The 24,763-nt window shown below is 39.1% G+C and overlaps 1 protein-coding gene across 5 annotated transcripts in view; it reads left to right on the top strand.

Moving 5' to 3' along the window:
• FARS2 (phenylalanyl-tRNA synthetase 2, mitochondrial) overlaps positions 1–24,763 on the top strand; it is a 243,785-nt gene that overhangs the window by 111,240 nt on the left and 107,782 nt on the right. The window lies entirely within an intron of this gene.

Here is a 24,763-nt window from a genome sequence, read left to right as displayed (position 1 = left end):
GGTAATGGTGAAAAGGGAAACTTACTTCTGATGGCCATACTTAATTTTTTGAAAGTTTGTATTAAGGAAACAATCAGAATAAGTAAAGCAAGTCCCAGAGCCTCTTCCTCAATGTGAATCACAGAGTGATACAACTCAGTTTTTCCTAGCTACTCTTCAGTCAGCTTCTTGAAGAACGGCAAATGAGAAGAAAAGAGTGCTGGAGGAATTAACACTTAAGGGTCTCCTTTCATTCATCAAAGCGATGTATTTTCAAGCTTAATATAGTTTCACACATGCTGCCATCAGCAAAATCATTACATTAAGAGGTTTCTAAAGTTAGTAGGGAATTAAGGGAGCATGCTCTGAAACTCTGAATACAATCATAAAGGTGTCAAGGATTGACTTTGATCTTCTATTTGTTTTCCCTGGTTTCTTCCATGAAGTCATAAATCATGGACTATAACCAGAACAAGGCATGGTTTTCTGAAGAAATGTTCCATCATAAGAACACTTGCCAGAATAAGCCCTCAGCTTTAGAAGTACAGAAGAAATCTTGTTTTCACACCAAAAAAATGAAATTGAATTGTCAGACAGAATTGGGTCTGTTTTATTGTTTCACCTGTTTCTAATTCTGCTTCTTCCTATTCTGGTGTTTCTGCTTTCATGTAGAGAGCATGGGTTATCCTCTTCATTAATCCTTGTCTTTTTATCTGTCCTGATTTCTACCAGGGTTGACAAACTTGCAATTTCCAGCAGCTTATTCTTCATAGTGGGCTAGCATACTTTTAGGGTGTCTTCTTGTTCCAGTCCGAGTTGTGGTAATTTCATGAGTTGGTAGGCATGCCCTCCACCATACTGCTGGGAGCAGTTCACAATGTTAATATGTGATGTCACATTCATGGAGGAAAAAGCACCATAAGAAATAATCAGGACCTCTTTCTCAAGCTTCACACTGGAAAAAGACAACTTCTGGTTTTGAATATCCCATGCTTGTCAGAGACGAGTGTCAAATTCTGACTTTCCTCTTTGTAGCTTGTCTTGCATTTTCTGTGTTGACTATATAGTGTATTATGGAGAAGTAAGTAGTCTTGGCAAAATGTGTCTTATGTTACATTCCCAACAGGTGTTTAGTTTAAGGAAATATGTGATACACACTTGGACTGAAAACCAATCACAAATCTGTCTAGGGCCATCTTTTGGTTTTTGCATGACTGCTAGCTCAGTCTCATTATAAAATGACGCTATGCCAACAATGGTCCCAGTTGATGAGATTAGATATTACAGAGCAAAGGTCAGGGATATTTCAGGTTAGGTTAATTTAGGAAGGTATAAAAAGTGTCATCCAGCTCCACGTGCAACAATATCTGCTTGGAAAAACGCAGCACTTAATTTTGTTTCAAATGCACACAAGATCTTTGAGAGAAAGGATAAGATCTGTTGTAGGAGGGACAGGGAAAGATACAATTTGAATCTCGAGGTGTCTGTTTGTTATCCAAAAAGTTGGGTGAGCAGTGTGCTGTTCGTGAGCCAGCAATGCATTTGTGCTGCAAAGAAGGCTAGCAGCTTCCTGTGCTGCATTAAAGTGTGTTGCCAGCAAGTTGAGGGAGGTGATCCTTATCCTCTGCTCAGCACTGGTGAGAAAATTCTGGAAATTTGTGTCCAACAGTGGGCTCCCTAGTACAAGAGAGAGATGGGCATGCTGGAGTCAGCCCAGCGAGCAGCCACAGAGGGGACTTGGAGCATCTGTTACATGGGGAGAGAACCTTGAGAAGAGAGAATGCTCTGGAGGTTCTTCTCAGTGTATATAAATACCTGATGGGGAGGCATAAAGATGACAAAGCCAGACACTTCTCAGTGGTGCCCAGTGACAGGAGGAGATGCAGTGGACACAAACTGAAGTACAGGAAATTTCATTTAAACATAAGAAAAAACTCCTTTGCCGTGAGGATGGTTTAACGCTAGAGCAGCTTGTCTGGTGGTGTTGTGCTGTGTCCATCCTTGGAGTTACTAAATTCTCAACTGTTTGACATTGTCCTGAGTAACCTTCTCTAACTGACTGTGGCTTGAGCAGGAAGGGTTGGGCTAGACAATCTCCAAAGGTCTCTTCCCCCTGCAGCCATTCTGTGAAGGAGAGACACTGAGGAATATAGGATATCTGTTTAATACTTTTCACTCAGGAATACCTGAAATAGAAAAGGCTTCCCAGGTGCTTTCTGCCACAGAAGTGCTCTTTAGGACTTAATTGAACTCTGGCTTTTTCAATACTCCCAGAGTTCTGATTCTAATCACTAAAATTGCATTCAGTCTTAGTTTCAGGCTTGGAATGGAACTGGGATGAGAGGAAGTTGTTTAACCACCATCCTTAATTTTGCAATTTGTATTTCTGAAGATAAAGGTGGGTGATACTAGCAGGAAAAAGTGAAGTATCAGGAAAAAAGGAAAAGGAAGGATGACCCATTTCTTTACCACACTTGAAAGAAGGAGCTTAGTAGAGTGCTGGCCCACACTGTGGCAATTAACTTAGAACAGCTATTAAGAACCGTTATTAGGATTTTAGTACAGAACTAGATAGGGAAAGTTGTTCAAAGTAACCCATCACTTTGGCACAGTTCTATTTCATCTTATCTATGCACATAAGTAAAAATTACACTCATAATTTACAACAAAGTCTGAGGGCTAGCAGTTCTTTAGCTTCTAAATTATACTTTCTGGCATGAAGAAGATACTTCGCTATTATGTACTGAGGAATCCTTAGGCAGATCTGCTGTAGTGTACCTAGCTGGCAGAGGGAGTGCAAGCAGATATGGACCTTAAAATGTAACAGGTCTCACCATTTCACTTCTGTTGACAAGTAATTTAAATAGCACTTTGTGAGGGCTAGAAATGAAGCATTTAGGCAATGTTAATTAAGAAAGCATGAAGATGCCTTGGATATATTGTTCTCTGCTTTCAGAGAAAGCAGCACAGCATGGGTATTTAGTAGAAAAGGAAGAAAGACCTTATATCTTGATGCTAACTGGTTATTTTTTTTTTCTTTTTTTCTTCTCTTTCTGTTCCCTAGCTGGCCATACCTCCATATTCAGAGTATTATTAGTTACATGTTTATGCATAATTACAGAAACAGTTTCTGATTGATTCTGAAATTGATATTTCTCTTCAGGCAGTTTGCTTCAGACATCATTGATGGATGAGCTATAATGATTCTCAGTCAATGACCAAAATTTGCAGAGCTGTTTCTTTTGAATTTTGATTGCTTTTTCCCCCCTGTTGTTATATAATGCTAATTAAGGCTATATTTAGTAACGTTCCAAAAATGGAACAGCCTGCATGAAATGGGACTAAACTATTTGGGAATTTAGTATCATAGAATGGTTTGTCTTGGAAGGGACCTGAAAGATCACTTAGTTCCAACCTCCCACTAGACCAGGTTGCTCAAAGCCCTATCCAGCCTGGTTGGACGCCCCTGGGAGGGTCATCCACAACTTCCCTGGGCAACCTGTTCCAGAATTTCTTCCTAATATCTAATCTAAATCTACCATCATTCAGTTTAAAACCATTACCCCTTGTCCTATTGCTACATGTCCTTGTAAACAGTCCCTCTTAGTCCTTCTTAAAACCCTTTTAGAAGTTAAAAAGTAAATTGGCATCAGGAAATCAGGCTGTAACAACAAATTACTGGCTGTCACCTTGGCGGTAAGGAGCATCTTAGTGGAGTTAAGGCCAAGACTAAATGTATATTTAAAGAATGTATGCTTTTATATTTTTCCCTACTGAAAAAAGGCTCTGAATTCTCAATAAAGAATGTTATTTTGCAGGCTACACTCTTTATGGTCTCTCTTCTGTGCTCCTGCTTGAAGGGCTGGTGATCTTTGAAAAGTGACCTGGCTAACCTTTTTCTGTAAAATGCAGAAGTACTAATCAGTCAGAACAAAGAGACTTTTGAAATTTGGCATGGTTGATTGACAGAACTTGTATTTTATGACAGTTTTATAGGATGCTAGAATTGCAAAATCATTTATTGAATCCTACCGAGATGGCATTTGCCAGTTTTTCACATAAGTACTGTCTGAAATACGTATAATAAATTAGCTACATCACAGTATCGGGGGAAAAAAGCCCTGAAAGTTTCAGAAGGATTTCAATCCTCCTCTTAACAATTCCTTATATAAAAAACTTGCAGTGCATGTTCTTGTACATGTATTATACTGAACATACTGAATAACTGTATTAATGACCACAGATTCTGGACACACTTCAGCTGCTGCATTTATTACATGGTTGATGCTTCAAAAGTGGTGTATTTGTGAATAACAGGATAACAAAAAGACTGAAATATACTGAACTTTAGACTTGGCAAGTAGGGCACGTGAGTTCTATGCTCTGTATTATGTGCATAACGACTGCCAAGAAAAGAGCATAGTCACTGTTATACTCTTAAGAGCATATTTAATTGAGACAAAATGCATAATTATGCTTTTCAATGTAGCATAGAACCTTCCCAGATGAATTAGAATTTAATGATGGTCTTCTGAGGTGTTCGTTGAGTACTCTATTCTCTTGTGTCACTTATTGATGCTGTTTTAGAAGCACAACTGAATGCAGTGACATGTTCACACATGATGCAAGAACATTGTATCATAATCAGAAGTTTTGCTCACAGCTGTTCCCCATATAAATGAAAGAAGGGCAAGCATTATGATTGATTACTTACCTTAATTGCTTGGGCTTTTTTCTCCTCTAAGTATATTCGTAAGGAGAACAAAACAGTATCTGAAACTTCAGTGTATTTCTTTGAGAGATTTGGGGAGCAGAGACCCTTGATTATTTGAACTTTGGAATCAACAAAAGGTAGACACAGTACTTCCTTCCTGATATCTGCACCCTCCTCTATGGCCACTGTCCTGAATGAACTCAGGGACAAGACAGGGTTTATGTTAAAGAAAAAGAGAGTGAGTAAGATGATTCTTGTGACAGTGTAGCCCTTTCTTCTCCTTACCTGCAGTTTTGGTCCCAAAAGTAAGATCAAGGTAGAATCCAACTGCCTTGTGTTACAGTCTTTTCTGTTTTATCTGCCCAGTATAATTACTTTTTTTCAGGGTTTCCCCCCACCTCTCTTCTGGTCTGGGTTGTTTAATGGCTGACTGTTGCATTGGATGTTATTGGGCACATATAACTGGAACCCTGTGATACCATATCCTCCTTATTTGCTCTTGATTTTATAGTTATTGGTATTTAAAAGAGGTAGAGATCAGAGGGACATACTTTTCGCTCTGTCGTTACTGCTTCTGGTGCCTGTAATGAAAACGTTCTTCTTTCCAAGGGTCCAGATACCAAAACTTCCTTTGAAAACAGTGTGAACAGGAGGTGGTTTATCCTTTTTTTGCAATCCACTCGTGTATCTAGATGTTGTAATACATTTTAAAGAGAGTAATGCTGTATGGCATGTTTGTGGGAATAATGTATAATGGAGTGGGTGAAAAAAGGCTTGTATATACTTGAAATTCCTGGAGGTCTCAAAAGCTGTCATGTTACATCATCAAAAAGAAGTAAACTGTCCACCGCTAGTGTCATCATTGTGCCCGGTTGCAAAGAGTAGAGGGACCAAGCAAAATGAAAATTGTGGAGGTACAGCTATGTAACACTCGTGCTTCCACCATGGGCTCCCAACAGCCACTGCCTCTCTCCAGACAGCAGTTTTGTTTCAGGTGTGGTGGACCCTGAGAGAGAAAGTGTAGGAGTCAGCAGAAGGGCAGGTGATGAAATTTCAAGGTGGAAGTGTGTTCAGAGCATGGAAACTATTTCTGTAGGAAGGTTCTTCTCTGCAAGAAAGAGTTGTGGTGGTGAAAAAAAGCTTTTCAGCTGTGTATGGCTAAGACAGAAAATTTAATCTTGTTGAGGGAGCCACAGGCTGAGAGGATTTGTGTGGTATCTGCAACCATAGCAGATGTTGGATGTCTTTGATGTTGGTCCTTTGTGCTGTAGGAGCATATGCCCCTGCAGCACTGAGGGAGAAATGCTGGCACTACTTCCTTGTTTTGTAGCAGCCACAATTCGTTCTTTGAAGGCCTGTGGTGTGGTCTGGTTTAGCATTCTTTTTGGCCATCAGGAAAAGGGAGGAGATGGATGTTACATCTCCTCTGGCGTTATACTTCATGCTGCTCCTTTTAGCTATTGTACTGTACTGTTATTTTCTAGGTATTTCTACTAAGCCTGCAGACAAGTGGAAGTTGTGTGTTTGATCAGCACACTTAGTTCCTACCAGCTGCTTGGACTAAAAATGCTTTTTCTTTATAACTCCAAAAATATTAGTTTAGTTTTTGTGTGGTGTCTATGCATCCATCTATCTATCTATCTATCTATCTGTCTATCTCCATGTGAATATATAAATGTGAATTGTTCTGTATATACAATCACATGGTCAACTCCACTAAGCACAGCAGAGATTTTATTGTTTGGGTTTTTTTTTTACAGTTAGGCCAAATTTTGGAAAATGAGTATTCTATGGAAGGGTTTGTTCAGGCCTTGTTATTCTGATTATCTGCCCTTAAATTTGGAATACCGAGTCCAGATTCAGCATTCAAATGTTGATGATAAAGTGTCCCTACCTATAAACATGCATTTTTTAATATGGCATGAATTATCAGTAATACCTTAGTAACTGTTAGAAAATGTGGCAGAGAGCAAGTTGACTTCCTTGCAGGTGCCCTTAGGAATGCAAGTGGCAACCACTAAGACTCATGTAGTTAACTATGAATGTTTACACCACAAGAGGAAATTCACTCATATTCAGAATTATAGAAAACTGTTGCTGCTTGAGATTATTTGATTTCTCTGGGGAAACTTCCATCAAACATAACAGCCTACATTTTTACTGTAATTATAAAACTGTGAACAAGAAGATGCAAGACAGTCTCTACTATTCTTAGTGTAATAGTAACTTCCTAAAATATTACTGCCTTTATGAGTCCCAGTGGAGGATCTTCTTTGAGGGAAGAAAAAACGTTTTCCTATTGCATAAACGAGGAAACACGTTCCAGATGTATTAAGCAAATAATCAACATAAATTTATTATGGTCTTTTATAAATTGGTGCACTTAAGTTATCTGCAGGTTGGCTTATGGTTTTTTCTCAGTCTACCCCATCCAAAATACATTGTTTATGCTCTTGAAATATTAGCTTGTGCATTTTCTGCCAGGAAGGATAGATTGAAAACATTCTCTTTTTTTTGCTAGTATGGAAGAACATATTGTGTATAGTAATACTTTGCTTTTAGGTGGTATTGAAGTCTTTCATAAAGATGAAATTTTTTTGTATTGCCCTCCTCTTGGAATGTTTTTCAGAGTTCCTAAATAATAAAGGTGTTGCAGGTCTTTTTATTGCTTAAAGGATCTTTTCTTGAGGATGAAAAACTGGAGTTACCAAAAAGGATCTATGGAGAGGAATGGTCACGTTGTCTTGTCCAGCTGGAATCCCAAACAGCTGAAGATCCTTGGAAAGGATGTGAGGGTTTCTCCAACAGTGTTTCTCCCTTACTCATGGAAGTCAACTTTCTTGCTTTTTACATTGCTTTTCATTATTTTCAAACTGCTTATCCATCATGTTTGTTACAATCCAGAGTAGTGGGTTGTGATTTCCCAGCTCATTTTCAGAAAACAGGAATTGCTCTGTGAGACATGGTTTTCAATAAGCATATAAAATGCATCTTTTTGCAAGATTGTTACTTTTTTGGTTTAGTTACTGTTACTTGGGGGGGAGGGAGGAAAACAAGGTGTCCTAATCAAGGTATCCTAATCAGTTTAATTAATTCAGCTGGAGCTTATTGACCTGTGTCACGCCATGTATGGAAATACTAAAAACCCAGTTGGACCCAGTCAAGGACAACCAGCTCTAGTCAGCCCTGGTTGAGCCAGGGGGATCAGACTAGATGATCTCAAGAGGTCCCTTTCCACCTCAGTCATTCTCTGATTTTGTGTGTCACAAAGAGGTTCTTCAGAGAATTCTTTCCTTTCGTGCTTTGGTATTTGTAAGTTCCACTGCAATGAGTTCTGCAATTGTGTGTGATAATTAAATCATTCTGGTCCTACTTAACTCGTGCAAGGTCTCTTCAATTCCCCTTCTCAAAGCATCATCAGTTTCAGTGATCCAGTTGCTGGGCACTTGTAATTGCAGGTCTGTAGCTGAGCTGATGCCCAAGACTAAATGTTTGCTGAATTTTGAAACCATCAGGCATATGAAACCAGAGCCGCTGCGATGTGCAGCTGCTTTTTGTTGTGTTTGTGCTGCCCCAAAGCACAGCTGTTTGAAGACACTTTATCAAACATTAAATCAAGTCTCACAAAATTAGAATCAGGATGGCCCTGGGTCCAGAGTGTTTACCATTGACTTCAGAGGTACCCCCTAGCACCATTTTGCTTTGAATTCATCAACAAACTGTTGTTGTCATTCAGTTGAGCTTGAAGGTAGAAGGCCAAAGAAAACCTCTTACGAAATACAAATTGATTAGTAATGATTTTGTATATGTATCTCAAGGATGTGCCATAGTAACTCAGTCCTTTGAAGCTTGTAAGTGCTTTCTGGATGGTCACTGAGCACCAGATGGATTTGGCTGCTATTGTTGAAATAATCAGACCTGGCTTTTTTTTGACAGGCACCATTTAACAACCTGAGTGATAGCCTTGAACCTTTATTTTGCCAGTGAAACCTATACTTATGCTACCTTAAGAGACCACTGTAATCTTTTGGGATACTTTTAAATCTTTATTGATCATTTGCACTTGTCTTACTTTTTATTAATCTTTTAGATCAAATCTGTAGAAGTGTTAAAGCAAACGTATCAACTATAGCAAATAGAAAAGCTCCTTAGTGGCACTGAGGACCGAAGTGTATGTTTCTTGGCTCAATTAAACAGTGTCAAACTTGATGTCATCAGCACCCCTCCTGTAACATAATACTATTTTTCCTCTAATCATCTAATACTGTGTTCCCTTTTGGCACATATAGGCAAGCAGAGTACCTTTACAATGCATATGAAATTGCAGAATTTGTACTTTCTCTTTTCAGTGGTAACTAAGAGGAGTGGGAGATAATTGCTTGTAGTCTCTTGGAAGATTTTTGTCTCACCTAGGGTTTTTTTATGAAATCTGAAAGAAGGTGAACTTCATCTGGTCTGAAATGTCATTACAGGATGATGCTGAATAACTCAAACAGTTGTGCAGTCAGTAGATGTTTATGAGCAAACCTGTGGAAACACAGTTCTTCTGATTCTTCTTCTCCTTATGCTGCAGAATACTATGAATAACAGCAGTGAAGCCAATTATATACTTCTGTGTGCACGTGCATGGAAATTGGAATAGATGAGACCTGGCTCAATTTATTTTTTTTCTTTTCCCAGTTGGCTAATGACAGCTTAGATCTCATCTGGTCTAAGTTGGCACAGCTTCACTGATGTTGGAGGAGCTTTTTTACTGATTCACACCAGCTGAGCAGGTTTTGCAGTCCAGTCTGTGCAAATGTGGGGTGGTTTGTTTTGGTTTTGTTTTGGGTTTTTTTTTTTTCTTTTTTATCTTTTGTTCTGTTTTCCATCTTGTGCTCAGTGATCTTTTGTTCTGCCTCTAAAATGCAAGTTCCAGCTCTGGCCAACTCACTGCACATACACTGCAAGCCTATTTCAGAGTAAAGCTTCTTTCCATTAATCTAGAAGCCTATTAATTTTGATTCTAGGTTGCATAGATATATAGAGGATTTGTTTGAAATACAAAATGAGGATTTGTACTTTTCTATAGCTTTTCCTCCAGCCCCCCACAAAAGTTTGCATGATAATTATCCAAGGATACCTTGATTAATCTGGTTGTATTTTAATGGCCGATGACATTTTAAATTGTTCAGGAAAGCAGGCAACCATGATGAAAACAGTGCTTAGAAGCTAAAAACCTCTTATAACCATGTGCAACTGGTACACAATACATCCTTGGAACTGACAAGGAAAATTAAATAGTGAAGATTCTGTTGAGTTTATAATGTTTTAAAACAACATCATGCCTGTGCAACTGTAATGATTTTGTAGTATTTTGTAGTTTGCATTCTTAGAGGTATGCATGTTTTAAGGGTATGCTAATGAAAAATAGATGATGAAAGCAAGTTAACAAGTTCTGTCTTCCAGCTGAGAAGTGGTCCATCTCACTGTTCTGTCTCATAACCAGTAATATTTGAATCAGAGAAACATAGGAAAAACCTACAGGAGACAAATATGGTAACCAAATATTGTATATATTTCTTTCTAGACAGGAATGCTTAGCAGTTAGCTGGTAAGGCAAAACTTGATTATGCTTATTTTTCCATATGTACGGTATACTGCATACTCACAGTCATGTATTTTATTAAGTGTAGCTTTTTCATATATGGCTGATCTTGAGGTACAGAGTGTAGAAGCTTTATAGTCTTATTGTCTTCTGATTAAATGGGCTATTTAAGGATTTTAAATGCATGTCCTGGATTCTTACTTCTTTTCAGTTTGTCATAACAAATGCCTCACAACAGAGTGAGTAGGTAATTGATTAGATGAAGTAATTTAAAACCATATAATTAAGATTTTGTTAACGCAGCATTGTCATGTAGAATTTACTACATTTAAGAGTTCAAAAGCTTCTCAAAGTTGGAATAGATCACAGAAATTTCTGTTGAAGTGTATTTTCATGATTGAGACATCAGTTCTAGAAATCAGTAATTCTGAGCTGTGTTGTTCACTTAGCTAATGATTTGGTTTCTTTGAGGAAATGACTAGTATGCTTCAAATTTTGTAATTTTTAAGACAAGATTAATTGCAGTACTTCCCCAAGGCTTGATGTTTACAAGAAAATACAAAGAAACATGTTTTTAAAATGCTTCATAAGCATTATTCTCTAGGCTGCAGCTAGTTCTTGTCTGCCACTCTCCACTGCTGCATCACTGTTGGAAATTATTATCTTTTATTGTTTCATTCCCTTGGGGTTTGAGATAAGCCAGATGGTGAAGTCTCCTTGTAGTGGAGTTTTCTGCTTGGCATTATCAATTTTCCAATCCCTTATTAGTAATGGAAGAGTTGCAGCATGTAACCCCCTTTGGTCTTGATGGTTTTACGTACCTGTGTGTTACTTGTATTTAGCTTCAATCCAAACTCACTGCCCGGAACAGAAATGGTCAGCTTCCAAGTAGGAAATTGATACTTAAGCATGGCCTGACTAATTAATGTTTGGGTACCTTTACAGGCTTTTTTCCCTTTTTACTTACACACTGTAAGAAGGAAAATTAGCCATAAAAGCGTGCATTGGTTTCTTTTGTATTTTTTGGTAAGGCATCTTCCAAATATCTCTAATGTACTTTTTTTAATGTGCTAGGACATACTCTATTATGCTTATTTTTTTGGTAGCAGAAATCTAGCTCCTGTCAGTGATGTGAGAGTTTCAGAACTAGAACATTAATGAAGTTGTAGCAGCAAAGTCAAGCCAGTGGTTGCTGAACAACTGAGAGGACATGGAGTTTTTGTTTGTTTCTGTGAGGATCTGTTTGATTTAAGTGTATTATTATTTATATCAGGATTATCATGTGAAGTATTGTACTCCTGACAGAGGTTTCTGCACTTCAAAATATTGAAGAAAAGTTCCAAATAATTATTTGTAGAGGTCTAAGAAATGAAGGCAAAAATTTAACATGGTTTTCAGGGATTGCATAGATTTTATAGGATGTGAAGCTCAGCAGTTCACCATGTTAGCTAATCCTGTGCAAAATTTACTGTCTTGTGTAATTGATCATCTTGTATCTTTTGTAACTTGTGGGTTTTATTTCATAAACTGTAAGCATCCCATTGCAGTATTCTTAAAGGGTTTTGTGAGTGCATGTGTGGAGTTTTGTTTTAATTACAAAAATGTTATCTTATTTAGTGATGGGTTGCAAGACTATGAGTTCTTTGAATGTATAATAAATTAATAGCCACTTTGCATCTCCTGTATGGCAGGAGCTTGTTAGGTCCCACAATCCCTTGAAACTCAGGCATGTGCACCCAAAATTCAGGCAGTTCTTCTTGGAGGAGTTGAAGCCTCATACTTTCTCATCTGTGAAATGGTGCCATAATCCCAAGAGCTGTGTTAAATATTAACTAGTTTGTCCACTGTATCTTGAAATGATGAAGTGCACCATAAATGACAATTGCTATTTATAGAACTTACTTTGATTGTGGTTTTGTGAGGAAGATAAGCCAAAGATGCTACTTAAAATGTTGCCATGTAAAAAGCATGCATTTTCATCTACCCAAAATTTCATTCTTAACCATTCACTGTACAACAAATTGGCAGAGAGTTTGCCTGTAAATGACTCCAGAGTGTGTTAATTTAAAATGTAACCTATTGAGAAAGATTATCACACTGTCATGCTTCCCCTCCATTTTTTTGGTCAGTGTTATGACAGTCTTCCAGGCTCCTTTTTTTTTAAGCCCACTGAAATCCTGTGTAATAGCTATATATGAAGTTTGCTGTTGAGATTAATAACAATTTTAGGCTTTTTCCTAGCTGAAAAGTTCCCCTTAGCAAACATTGACCATTATTTTCCTACAAAGAATTGCATGCACACACACAAAGCCACAATCACAGAATCCTTTAAGTCCAAGGCGCCTCCAGGGGTCTGTGGTCCAACCCCCTGATCAAAGCAAGTCCAGGCAGAACTGGTTGCCCAGGGCTTCATTCAGTCAAGTTTTGAATCTCTCAAAAAACAGCCTGTGCCTGTCAAATCACTCCAGTAAAGGGAGCTGTCCCACCACGTCTGTAATCCCATTGAGGTCATGGCTCTGCAACTGCACTGAGACTTTTCATTTCTCCTATTTGCTTCCCATGCTGCATGCATTTCTATTCAATCTTCTTTTGCATTCAGAAGAGAGGCAGAGTATTCCTAGGGCTGGCCATGGCTGCTGGAGGGAAGGATGTCAAGCATATGGTGGTGGAGTGCAGAGCAAGTAATAGGATTTGGACTGATTTAACCTTTATTTGCAACTGTGCTGCTGTAACTGGTATTTACCAATACTGTTTGTTATTCAGTAGGTCCAATGGGTATATGTACATAAACTGATTATGTGAGTTCAGATATTTCTTTACAAGAATCACAAATATGCATCAGCTGCTGAAAGCTGGCCCCTCTGTTTTCATTTTCTCATGTTCTCTTTTTCCATTTCCTGGGAGAGGGACAGAGCAAGGAGGAGAATGAGTTCCTAAAGTACTTTGTGCTGGAAAACTTGATGTTATTTGCTGTAAATACAGAATATATTAGTTGAGATAACAACCTTGAAAACCTCCATTAAAGTAACAAGCAAAGTAAAAAAAAAACACAATAACTCTTACCATTTCGACGTTAAAAAAACCAGAACACCACACACACACAAACCAACCCTGTATGTAACTGGAAAGCGATTAAGAAACTTCAGATGGTTGTTTAAAAAAAATATTCAAAAGTGGGTGGAGAAAGGCAAGAAGAAATGGTTTCTATTGACTTGTTATTTCTTTTTTTGGAAAGGTCACTGAAAATTTACACAGTGGCAAAATAACAACCCAATTAGTATCTGTCCTGTAAAACTAAATGTTAATATATTTCAGATTCTCATCTATTGACAAGTGGGACTGATATTCAACATGGACTTCTCTAAATGAGTGCAGGGCAAAATTTACCAGATACAGTTATCAGTTTCTATAGCAATTGCTGTCAACTTTCAAACTGTAAAGGAAACGAGATGTAATTAAAAACTGTCTGTAGGTTTATTTTCTAGGAAGAGTCTTCTTTTAATTTTACTTCTGATAGATATAAAAGATTAAATTTGATAATGAGAGTGAACCTTAAAAGCACAGCAGCCCCTTTACCTAGTGATTGAAAAAAATCCCATTGGAAAATAGTATTTAATTAATTGTCATTGCATAGGAATTATGGAATTAGGGATCCTAACATTTTTTAATATAAATTATTTTTTTAAGTGTCAGTGGCGTTACCTTTCCAAATTTAAGCTCAGTGCATAACAAGAAATTAATTACCAGCTGTGTAAAAGGAAGATTAGAGCACAAGTGACTTCATTTGAGAAAGGAATCTCATTAATAAGGACATTCAAATTGCAGTTTTTCAACTGAACAGGAGAGATTATTTTTATTAATATATTTCTGCATAAAAAAAAAAAGATTAATAGTCTTCTCTGTTAATTCATTTAAATATTTTAGCAGCAAATTAAAATACTGTGCAATCGAAGCAGTAACTTTTCATTTATGTTGTCTGTATATTAGGATATTTCCATTCATATAATCTATGAGAAAGATACAAAACTCACTGAGTGAAGCTCAGATCTCTCCCACTGAGGTGCTGTGATACACACAGGCACACCAACTACACACTTGAGCATGTCTGTCTTTCCTTGCCAAGACAGTGGTCTGTCTTCCATGCCTCTGCCCTGTGCATGGAACAAGGTGCTGAGCAAGGAACTTCTATATAACTTACTCAGGTCTGTGTGATTTGCTTTTCCCCCCCCTTCTCCCCTTTGTCTTCAGTTGGCTTTGTATTATGTACTGCTGTAGTTTTCAGCCACCTTCTAGTCAAGTCTAAATACATCTTTAGCTCATCTTATTTGCAGTTTTGACTGGTCATTGAAGGAGGCCATTGTTTTAGAACTGGGGGAGAGAGGCATACAAGAAGTTCATACCTGTGTTTAGTAAATAGTATTCTCTTTTTCAGAGGCTGTGCCTGGAAATTTGCAGTTAGTGCAGGCTTGGTGGTATCATGACTTGTCAGCTTAACTCGTCCAGTCTTTGTTCACCCTGAGCTGGGCATGAGTTGAGTTAGGCTCTCTGCAGTTCAGTCTCGGGCTGTAGGCACCCACTGGCACCTTTCCAGGATGCAGGAGGCTTGCTCCCTCAAAACCTCCATGCTGCATCCCAGGAAGAAAGAGACAGAACTTCTGTGAAGTGCTGTTACCTGATTCAATTCCCAGAATGATCATTCCTCTATTGGAACTGGGATTGCTGGGTGGAGGATGCTGCTCTTGCAAGCCTCTGTCCCACTGAAGCAACAGTTGGAAAGTGTGAAACAGGTTCCTTTAGTGACAGCAGGAAAGGACAGTCTGTGCACTTGAACACTGCTCTGCCTTCTCTTCCTGAGAAAAAAGGTTCCTAGTTGAGTGTAGGAACATCTACCTCAAACATATCACATGTGGTTGCTAACTGTGCTTTTTGTTACCTCAGTGCCTGACTTGAGACCCTGGGGCCTGATTTGCAGAAGTCTTGAGTGCTCAGAGCTTCAGCTGTAGTAATGGCAAGCTGTGCATTGAACATATTACACATTGTGTAATGCTTGGTGCTCAGAAGCATCAAGACCCAGGTATCTCAGATAGGGAGCAAAATTAATAGATGCTTTTGATCTTAAGGTCTCTGTGCCCAGGTTCTCAGTCTGCAATACAAGAAACAGTAATACTGCCTCAACTCACTGAAACATGTGGAAGAAGACAGAAAAAGTATTTAATATTTTTGAAGCATTTAAATATTGTAGAACTGAATGCTTCATTGGGAAGCTCATAAAAGAAAGAATGTGTCTTCAGAGCTCTGTTTGAATATTGCTCAGTGCTTAAGGTGCTTGGGGTACAAGTTCAGCAGTGCAGGAATGCAAGCAGTGATCTTTAACCATTGCCTCTTCTCTATGTTCAACAGAATGAATTCTTGTGGAAAGATTAATACTTGATTGTCATACTGAAAACAGCATCATAATGTATCTCTAAGGTGAGAGTATCTTAGTGTTCCTCTGGCAGCCTTAATTCTAACATTTCAGAATATCTGAATGTTTCATTGAAATACCAAGTGTTGTATTAAGCCTCACTTCTGTGGGCCATTTCCTGGTTGTTTTAAATTGAAAACTGAAAAATGGATATATTCTCTTGTATATCATCACATTCTTATGAGTCATCAGTGTAACATGATTACAAGCTTTCTAGAGTAATTCTGCATGTATATACCGCTATAATTATTACTCATACAAAATATTAGATATAATTGAGAGTTTATATGAACATAGTGGAAGAATCCTGCTGTTTTCAAGCATCTGTGGAAGTGCTTTATGTGAAAGTCTTTGCCTTCTTTGAATGTCTTTCCGGAGGAAATTCACTCCTCCTTCAAAGGTAAATAAAGCTGTTCTGTGCTGTGTTGTTTTGTGTAAGTGAATAAAATGTTCTATACAATACTTATACCTAGAGAGAGGGTAATTAGGAGGTTATCCTGCAGCCCTTCTTTTGCAATGAGCGTGCCTTAATTTCTGGCCTTTAGTGATATAACTTCACTGACTAGCTGTAACTCCAATAATATGTCAAGAGGTTGTCTGTGGGATGCTAACATGTTTACATAAGCAAATGTGAGCAGCACAATTGGACATCATTGGTGTATCAATAACTTAGTTTAACACACAGGATAACACACACCCTGTGTGTGAGTCTCAATCCCCAGGCCGGTGTAGGAGAGGTTGGTCAGTGTAGGTGTGCTGTAGATGTACTTCATGTCAGCAGAATCAACTTCTTGCTGTGAGAATTGTGCTGACACAGACTTCTTGCTGATGCAAAGGTACATTGTTAAGAAGGAGTGCTTCAAGCTTTCCAGAGAAATACAAGTTTTACCAGTTTACACTGTTAGGAACTCATTGCTGTTGTCTAATAACGTAATAGTTTGGTTTTCATTTCATACCTGGGAAAATGGCCTTGCATGTAAAGTGGGACATTTTGTTACTGATACACTTTGCTAGGAAGTGTCATTAGAGATAGATAACATAAAAGGGAGATTTAAAAGTGTACATTGAAAGACTACATATAAACTTAATTTTGAACATAAAACCCAGCAGAGACATCTTGGCAAGATTTTAGTCCCTGAAGGAAAAGCAAGTTCTTGTATGATTCTTTCTTTTTCTATTTATTTAATTTACTATAGGGTCATTGTAGTCATACCATTTTGCTAAAAATTACTATGATCTGGCAATCACAGACTCACAGAATGTTAGGGGTTGGAAGGGACCTCTGGAGATCATAGAGTCCAACCCCCCTGCCAGAGCAGGACCAAAACTAGGGCAGGTCACTCAGAAATGCACCCAGATGGGTCTTTAAGGTCTCCTGAGAAACCTCTCTGGGCTGCCTGTTCCAGTGCTCTGTAACCCTCACAGTAAAGAAGTTCTTCCTCATGTTGAGGTAGAACTTCCTGTGCTCTAGCTTGAATCCATTGTCCCTTGTCCTATCACAGGGCACAAGTGAAAAGAGGTTCCTTCCTTCTTGATGCCCAACCCTCATGTATTTACACACATTAATTAGATCCCCTCTTAGTCTTCTTCACTCCAGACTAAACAGCCCCAGGTCTCTCAGCCTTTCCTCCTAAGGCAGGTGTTTCAGTCCCTTAATCATCCTCGTAGGCCTTCATTGGACTCTCTCAGGTAGATGCCTGTCCCTCTTGAACTGGGGAGCCCAGAAATGGGTGCAATACTCTAGGTGAGGTCTCACTAGGGCAGAGTAAAGGGGGAGGAGAACCTCCCTCAATCTGCTGGACACACTTTCCTAATGCACCCCAGGATACCATTGGCCTTTTTGGCCACACAGGCACGTTGCTGCCCTATGGATAACTTCTTGTTCATCAGGACTCCCAAGGTCCTTCTCCAGAGAGCTGCTCTGTAGCAGATCACCTCCTAACCTGTACTGGTGCATTTTATTATTCTTTCCCAGGTGCAGGACTCTGCATTTGCTCTTGTTGAACCTCATTAGGTTCTTCTTTGCCCAGCTCTCCAGTCTGTCCAAATCTTGCTGAATGGCTGCACAGCTTTCAGGTGAATCAGCCAATCCTCCTTCCTGCAGTGGGCACTTGCAGCCCGGAAAGCCAGCCGTGTCCTGTGCTGCATCAAAAGAAGCATGGCCAGCAGGTTGAGGAAAGTGATTCTGCCGCTCTACTCTGCTCTTAGGAGACCCTACCTGGAGTACTGTATCCAGTTCTGGAGCCCCCAATACAGGAAGGACATGGAGCTGTTGGACCAATTCCAGACGAGATCAAGATGACCAAAGGGCTGGAGCACCTCTTCTGTGAAGACAGGCTGAGAGAGTTGTGGTTGTTCAGCCTGGAGAAGAGAAGGCTCCAGGGAGACCTTATAGTGGCCTTCCAGTACCTGAAGCCAGTGAGGGACTTTTTATAAGGTTATGCAGTGATAGAACAAGGGGTGTAATAGCTTTGAACTGGAAGAGGGGAGTTTTAGGTTAGACATTAGAAAGAAATTCTTTAATGTGAGGGTGGTGAGACATTGGAACAAGTTGCTCAGGGAAGCTGTAGATGCCACCCCCCTGGAAGTGTTTGAGGCCAGGTTGGATGGGGCTTTGAGCAACTTGGTCTAGTGGGAGGTGTCCCTGCCCATGCAGGGGGGGATGATCTTTAACATCCCTTCCCAACCCAAACCATTCTATGATTCTGTGATTACTGTTTTGTGTGAAGTGCCCTTCAACTACTTTATACAAATGGTAGTGCAATGTATATAACTTAAAAAAACCCCACCTTTTCATAAATAGATGTGCTACAGTTATAATTCAGGAATTTCATACAAATTAGATAGTAGAGGAAAAAAAAATAATTTGAACTTTAAGGAACAATTACTTCGTCTTCCATATTTTGTCACCTGCTTCATATGGAGATGGTGGGTGAATTTTAAAAATAGTCACTAACTTAAATGTTCTGACAGTCATTTTAAATAGACAAAATAAATTATATGTTTGTTGTTGTGGTTTTTTTTAAATGGCTATAGGCACTTTGTGCAGTGCAGGAAGAGGAAGGTAAGAACAGGAGAGTACTCAAATTGTGATTTCCATTGTATTTGTGTCATACGAGTTCCTAAATAATAAGAGATTACAAGAAATTATGAAACTAATTAAAAGAAATATAAGAAATAAAAAATATAAATTAATGTGTGGTGATTATTCTGAGATGAATTATTATTGTTTTCTTCCTTTAATTATACAGGAGGACTTTTTTCATTATAAAATTGAAGCTGAAATGGGCACATAGAGTAAAATCCGCCTAATTTGATTTACCTCTCTAAAAGTTAAGTGATTTGTCTGTACGTGCCTTATGATGGAGTGTATAATTATTTGTGATGCTCCCTGTTTATAGTAGAGCTGAAGGGACTGGCTTAGACAAGATACCTTGCAATGTCTAGTGCTGAAGCAGCCAATGGCATCCCACAGAATTACGCTTCTGCTCAGCTTTTTCTTGCAGATACCTCTGCTTCTGCTTGGAAACCTTGCCAGATCCAAAGAGGATGCAATAATAGGCATCAAGTTGATAATAACCAGGTATGATTTAAAAAGATGAGCTGAGTAGGAGTGACAGCTCTTTTGCCTGGAGTTGAGAGCCTTCAGTTCCTGCCCCAGAGGAGTCCTGGGCATGGCGGTGCCATTCCACAGTGTTGCTGAACAGGCACAGGGTTAGGCACAGCTCAAGTCCTTTCCAGGGTGATGCAGTTCAAAGGGTCGTGGTGACATAGAAGTCAAGCACTGCACTACAAGCTAAAGAAACTAACCTGTAAGTTCAGGTTTTGCTCTATTTTGGTGTTCCTGGGAACATCAGCGTGAAAGGGGAAATAGTGGAGAATTTAGGCCCAGGCAGAAGAATTTGTCTTGCTCACTATGCTTTTTCCTGAGGCACACAGCTGAGTTTTCTGAGGTGCCCATTAGTGCTACAGCTGTGTATGTTCCTTTTTCATGTGTTCCTTGTGTACAAAATGTATCAGGAGGCTAGTTGAGTATCCATAGTTATATTGTAAGTAGAGATAAAAGCATTTGCAGTAGGCCAGGTTGTCAAACACCAGCTGGAAACACTATACTAAGGAGCAATGTAGAGAAATGCAGGAGGGTTCTTCCGTGACATCATCTGCCAACCCAGCTTGGTAGGGTCTGATATCATATAGTACTTATTTCTTGTAATTATATATCTAAAATGTACCCATGTCCTTGAATAACATGAGACCAATTAACAGAAATTATTTTGCCCAGGAACATTTTGTTTTGTTTTGTTTTTAATGGGAGGTCAACAGGCAGGCATGGCTTGGGAAGTCAAGCACACTTTGAAGAGCCTTTTGTGAGCAAAAGTGAGAAATGCTTTTCAAACTGTTGTAGCACAGGACTGGTGGACTAGTTATTTTGTAAGAAGAAAGGAAAACTGGGGATAGTGCTTCTGAACAAGCATTTTTCTAGTCTGTGCTGTAAGCAAATATGTTTAAGACATTTAATGTCATGATTTCTTCTGTGTACCTGGAACCTTGTCAGAACTGCCATGAAACACTAGTGGGATTATATTGGAGCTCCCTGTGTTGGAGTATATATATGCTGCACTTCCATAGGAAATCTTTTTATTGCTTTACTGTCAGAATGCTGAACTATTCTTGACAGAAAGATTTTGAAATTTAATGTTTTACATTTATCATCTGTTTTACCTAAATCATATTAGGAAAGAAAGGACTATTATCCCAACTCCTAGTTATAAGGCAAGTGATGCCTACATTATCATGAGGCTTTTCATGAGTTTCTTCTGAAGAATGAGTTTGTAGCAGTAGAGAATAGTTGTTAAATCATAAACATTATCTATGATTTTTATATATTGTAGATCCAAGGAACCCCAGTCATGATCCCAAGGCTTCTTTATGGTAGGTGCTGTAGCAACACCAAATGCAGTATCAGTCCTTGCCAGTAGAAGTTGAGTTTACTGTGCAGTGTCAGGCTTTCAGAGTAACCAATGAAGCTGTGCTGCTATCAGTTGAACACAGTTTTTAACCATTTCATATATACAGGTGTTCTGGCTGTTCTGATTTTTTGAGCAGCAGTGTCAAACAGATGGTAATAGCTTCCTGTGCTATGATACATAAACTGCTGCCTGTGTATCTTTTGAGAATGTTTTAATCTCTTGAAGATTGTATTACACTGTTGTTGTGGTTTGGGCCTAACCCAACAGAGAACCAGCACCCTGCCTGTTCACTCACTCCCCACCCCACTGTGGGATGGGGAGGACAAAGGCCAACTAGAAGCTCGTGGATTGAGACAAAAAGCCAAGGAGGCTTCACTCACCATTTATGGTCACGGGCAAAACAGACTCAACTTGGGGAAATGTAATAATTTAATTTAGTACTAATCAAATGCACACAGAGCAGGGCTTGCATATATTACCCCCACCCCTCCCTTCTTCCCAGGCCCAAATCACTTTGTTCCCTGTTTCTCTCCCTCCTTCCCCCCAGCAGCACAGGGGGACAGGGGATGGGATTCACAGGCTGGTGGTTCCTGCTGCTCCTTCCTCCTCAGGAAGAAGGACTCCTCACAGTCCCCCTGTTTCCCTATGGGAGCTGAGAGTCCTTCATGAACCTCTCCAACATGAGTCCTTCCCACGAGGTGCAGTCCCTCAGGGGCAAGCTGCTCCAGCTCGGGTTTCCCACAGAGTCACGGGCTGCTTCAGGAGCAGTCACCTCCCCTGGTGTGGCATCCTCCACAGTTGCAGATCCAAGTCGACAGGCTGCATCTCCACATGTGCCCCTGCTGGTGCCTTCAGGGTTTGCTCCACCATGTTTCTCCTCCATGGGGTACAGGGGGACAGCCTGCCATCTCACCATGGGCTGCAAGGGAAATTCTGCTCAGGCACCTCCTTCCCCTTGTTCCTCACCAGCCTTGGGATCTCTGCTCTGGCACTGCTCTCACCTCTCCAGCTCATCCCCTTCTCCTTCGCTCTCTCTGCTCTCAGGTCTTGTATCAGTTCTTTAATATGTTAATTGCAGAGGTGCATCTATTGTCTCTCTAATGCCTCAGCCTTGGCCACCTGAGCTGGGGGAGCTTTTAGTAGCTTCTTACAGGAGCCACCCCTGGGGCTTCTCCCCCACTACCAAAACCAAGCCAGAACCAAACCAGCACAATTGCAATGGTCTTTGTGTTCTTGTTCCTTGCTCTGCCAGTTGTTATTGAAGAAAAAAACATTTTGTAAGAAAGTTGCATTTGGGAGAAATGAATATATATGTAGAGTGGATTTGTCCAGCTTTACTTACAGCCCTGAAAAAATGAGATTTGTAATTGAATTTTTGAACTCTACTGTAGACTTGGTCTTTCAGCCAAGTGGCAGCCCCTCATGTATTTCTTTATAGCTTTTATTTTTTTTCAAATTTGCATGGCCTCAATATCTAGGGAGATTTAATGGTAATAAAAGACCCAAAACCTCAAAATCCAATTTTGCCTGAATGAACAAAACATTATGAAAGGAATTGGAATTCACTTTTCCATAGACTGAACAAAAAAAGCAGTACTGGAGGCTGCAGGCAAAACCTGGGGAAATACACCCAAGAGTCAATTCCTTTTTTGCTCTGTGACATAAATTAGAACAGCAAATTGCACTATCCTCTTTGGAGAATGTCCAGTGTTGAGGAATCCAGTGGTAAAGGAAAAAAACCTCAGAAACTAAGCAAGCCATTTGTTCAGATATGTAGGTTGAAGTACAGAGAAAAAGGAAGACTTTGTAGTTATTGACTAGTGTCTTGTATTGTGCTTGGGAGTTAAGTTTTATAACTTTACGTTACATAATTTGACAGGTTGAATGTTATTGCAGTGTATGGTACTGAACTTTGAAAAATATCTGAAGTTTTAAGTAAGATTCTGTTTAATGGTGGGTTTGTCATTGATTTTGTTGTGAATGCTAAGGACAGTTTATGGGAATGGGAGAGGTGGACTTGGGGCAAAGATAGGAAGATGGACAGGAGCAGAGGAGGAGGTACCTGAGGAATTAATAAATTCAGAAGCAGAAAAATAAAAGAATTAGAAACTAAAAATGCTAGTCCAAGGTGGGAAAAATTAGAGGAAGTTTCTCCTTGTTGCTTTGGTTCACTCTTTCCTTGCTAACCTCGCTTTCATGCCCTCTTCTGCTTGGGTCTTGCATTCCTCCCTGTCAGAAACATGTTCTTCCCAGCTATTTGGTATGGTGAAATATTCATAAAATGGAAGAATATATGTTAATTACATATTAGAAAAAAGTTGAATCTGGTAGATGGCTTCCCCGGCTTGAACTTTTTAAGTAGACTGTTCCTTTACTATGTACCCAGTTATTTTTATTATGGAACAAAAATAAACATGCATATTAAAAACTCAATCAAAGCCTTTAAAGTTCTTTTGCTTAGTTTTCAAGTGGAGCAAACAGAACAGATCAGTCTGACCCAGGAGACAATGCTGTGGTCTCAAAGTGACTATTATTGTTGGAAAAATTTTCCATATCCAAGATTCAGAAAGATAAGTTCTTTTTCCACAGAATAGGCATAATTGAATGTTTACTTCTTTTCTTGAATTCTTGATAAGTGGCTTGCTTAGTATGCATAGTCTGAAAGCCAAGTCCTTATTTTAGGAGGTAATTTAAACTGAATTGCACACAGGAGCCTGAATGCATCAATTTAACAGAGTTATAAAATGATATGACCATTTTTGCTTTAACTGGAGAGAGCAGTTCAGAAGAAAACTTCAGTAAGCTTTTTGACTTCAGTTGCTTAATGTCCCAGCCACCTGACCTTGCACTTTCAGAAGCTCTTATGTATTGACTGACACCTTAGTTATTTTTTTTCCATGTAAAATCTTTGACGACAAACATACGGGAGTTTTATCTGAAGTAGGAAATAATTTTAAATAGCATATTTTTAACACAGGTAAAACATGGTTCGCCTCGTTGCTGTGGCCCTCACATAGAATATGTGTTCCTAGTCTAGCGATAAGTAAATATTTATTTTGCAGAAGCTGTTTTTCAAAACCTTGTTCATACGCTGTCCATTAATTACATAATGCTCAAATGTGGGCATAGGTCTTTGTTTCAGGAATTTCTGATGTTTTGTGTCAAGTCACATGTTCATTATGTCTATAAGTTACTTTCTACACAGTTTAAAGCACTGATTCATTTTCTAAAACAATGTATAGTCCGTGTATCCTTGAGAATCTGTTCACTCCTTTTCTCACCATCATAGTTCCTGAAGTTGCTCCTTTAACAGCCATGGCTTGGACTGAAAGCAGGAGATCAAATTCAGGTCTTTGCTTCTGGAACTCATCCCAGCTTTCAGCTTCATGCACTTAGGGTATATTCATTTTGGGGAATTTTGTGAAGAACACCTTGTATGTAGGCTGTTTTATGCTCTTGACTTTGCCTCAATTCAAGATCAAACTAATTTCTTTCACTTTTTAGTAACTGCTGAGTATAACACTTTGAGGGCCCAATTTAGGCTCGATTGAAAGAAGGATTTCTTTATTGGCAGTTTTACAGGAGTAGCGAAAATTGTTAAATAAAAGCCAGCATAGATATAAAAATAAGTATGACTGAAGTGTATATCAAAAAAGTTTTCTCAACCTGATCTTATCACTATGTTGCAAAATATGTCTTAAAAATCTTGTGCAGTGCAAAAATGTCTTGCCTCCCATTCCTTGAGAATGTAGATGTTTCTGCCTGTGGGTATTTCTGAGGATTCAGTGGGTTAAAATCCGTTAGTTCTGGCAGGTCATTATATATGCCTCAGTGAGGAATTATGAAGCTTCCCATCCTGGCTGTTCAAATTTAGATTTCATTAACAACATTTTTTTTTTTTAAAATGTCTTGATTGGTCTACATTTAAATGTAAACTGATTCGTCTGGGCTCAAAGCTTAAGAGAAGGATAGATCAATATGACTTCTCAAGGAAGACTCTTGCGCTCCTCTGTCACACACAGCTGTGAGGGTGCAACCTTCTTTAATCA

Source organism: Apus apus, chromosome 2 (assembly GCF_020740795.1).
Source record: "Apus apus isolate bApuApu2 chromosome 2, bApuApu2.pri.cur, whole genome shotgun sequence".
Taxonomy (NCBI): Eukaryota; Metazoa; Chordata; class Aves; order Apodiformes; family Apodidae; genus Apus; species Apus apus.
The sequence above is the reverse complement of the archived record's forward strand: the minus strand, read 5'-3'. Positions and strand labels throughout refer to the sequence as shown.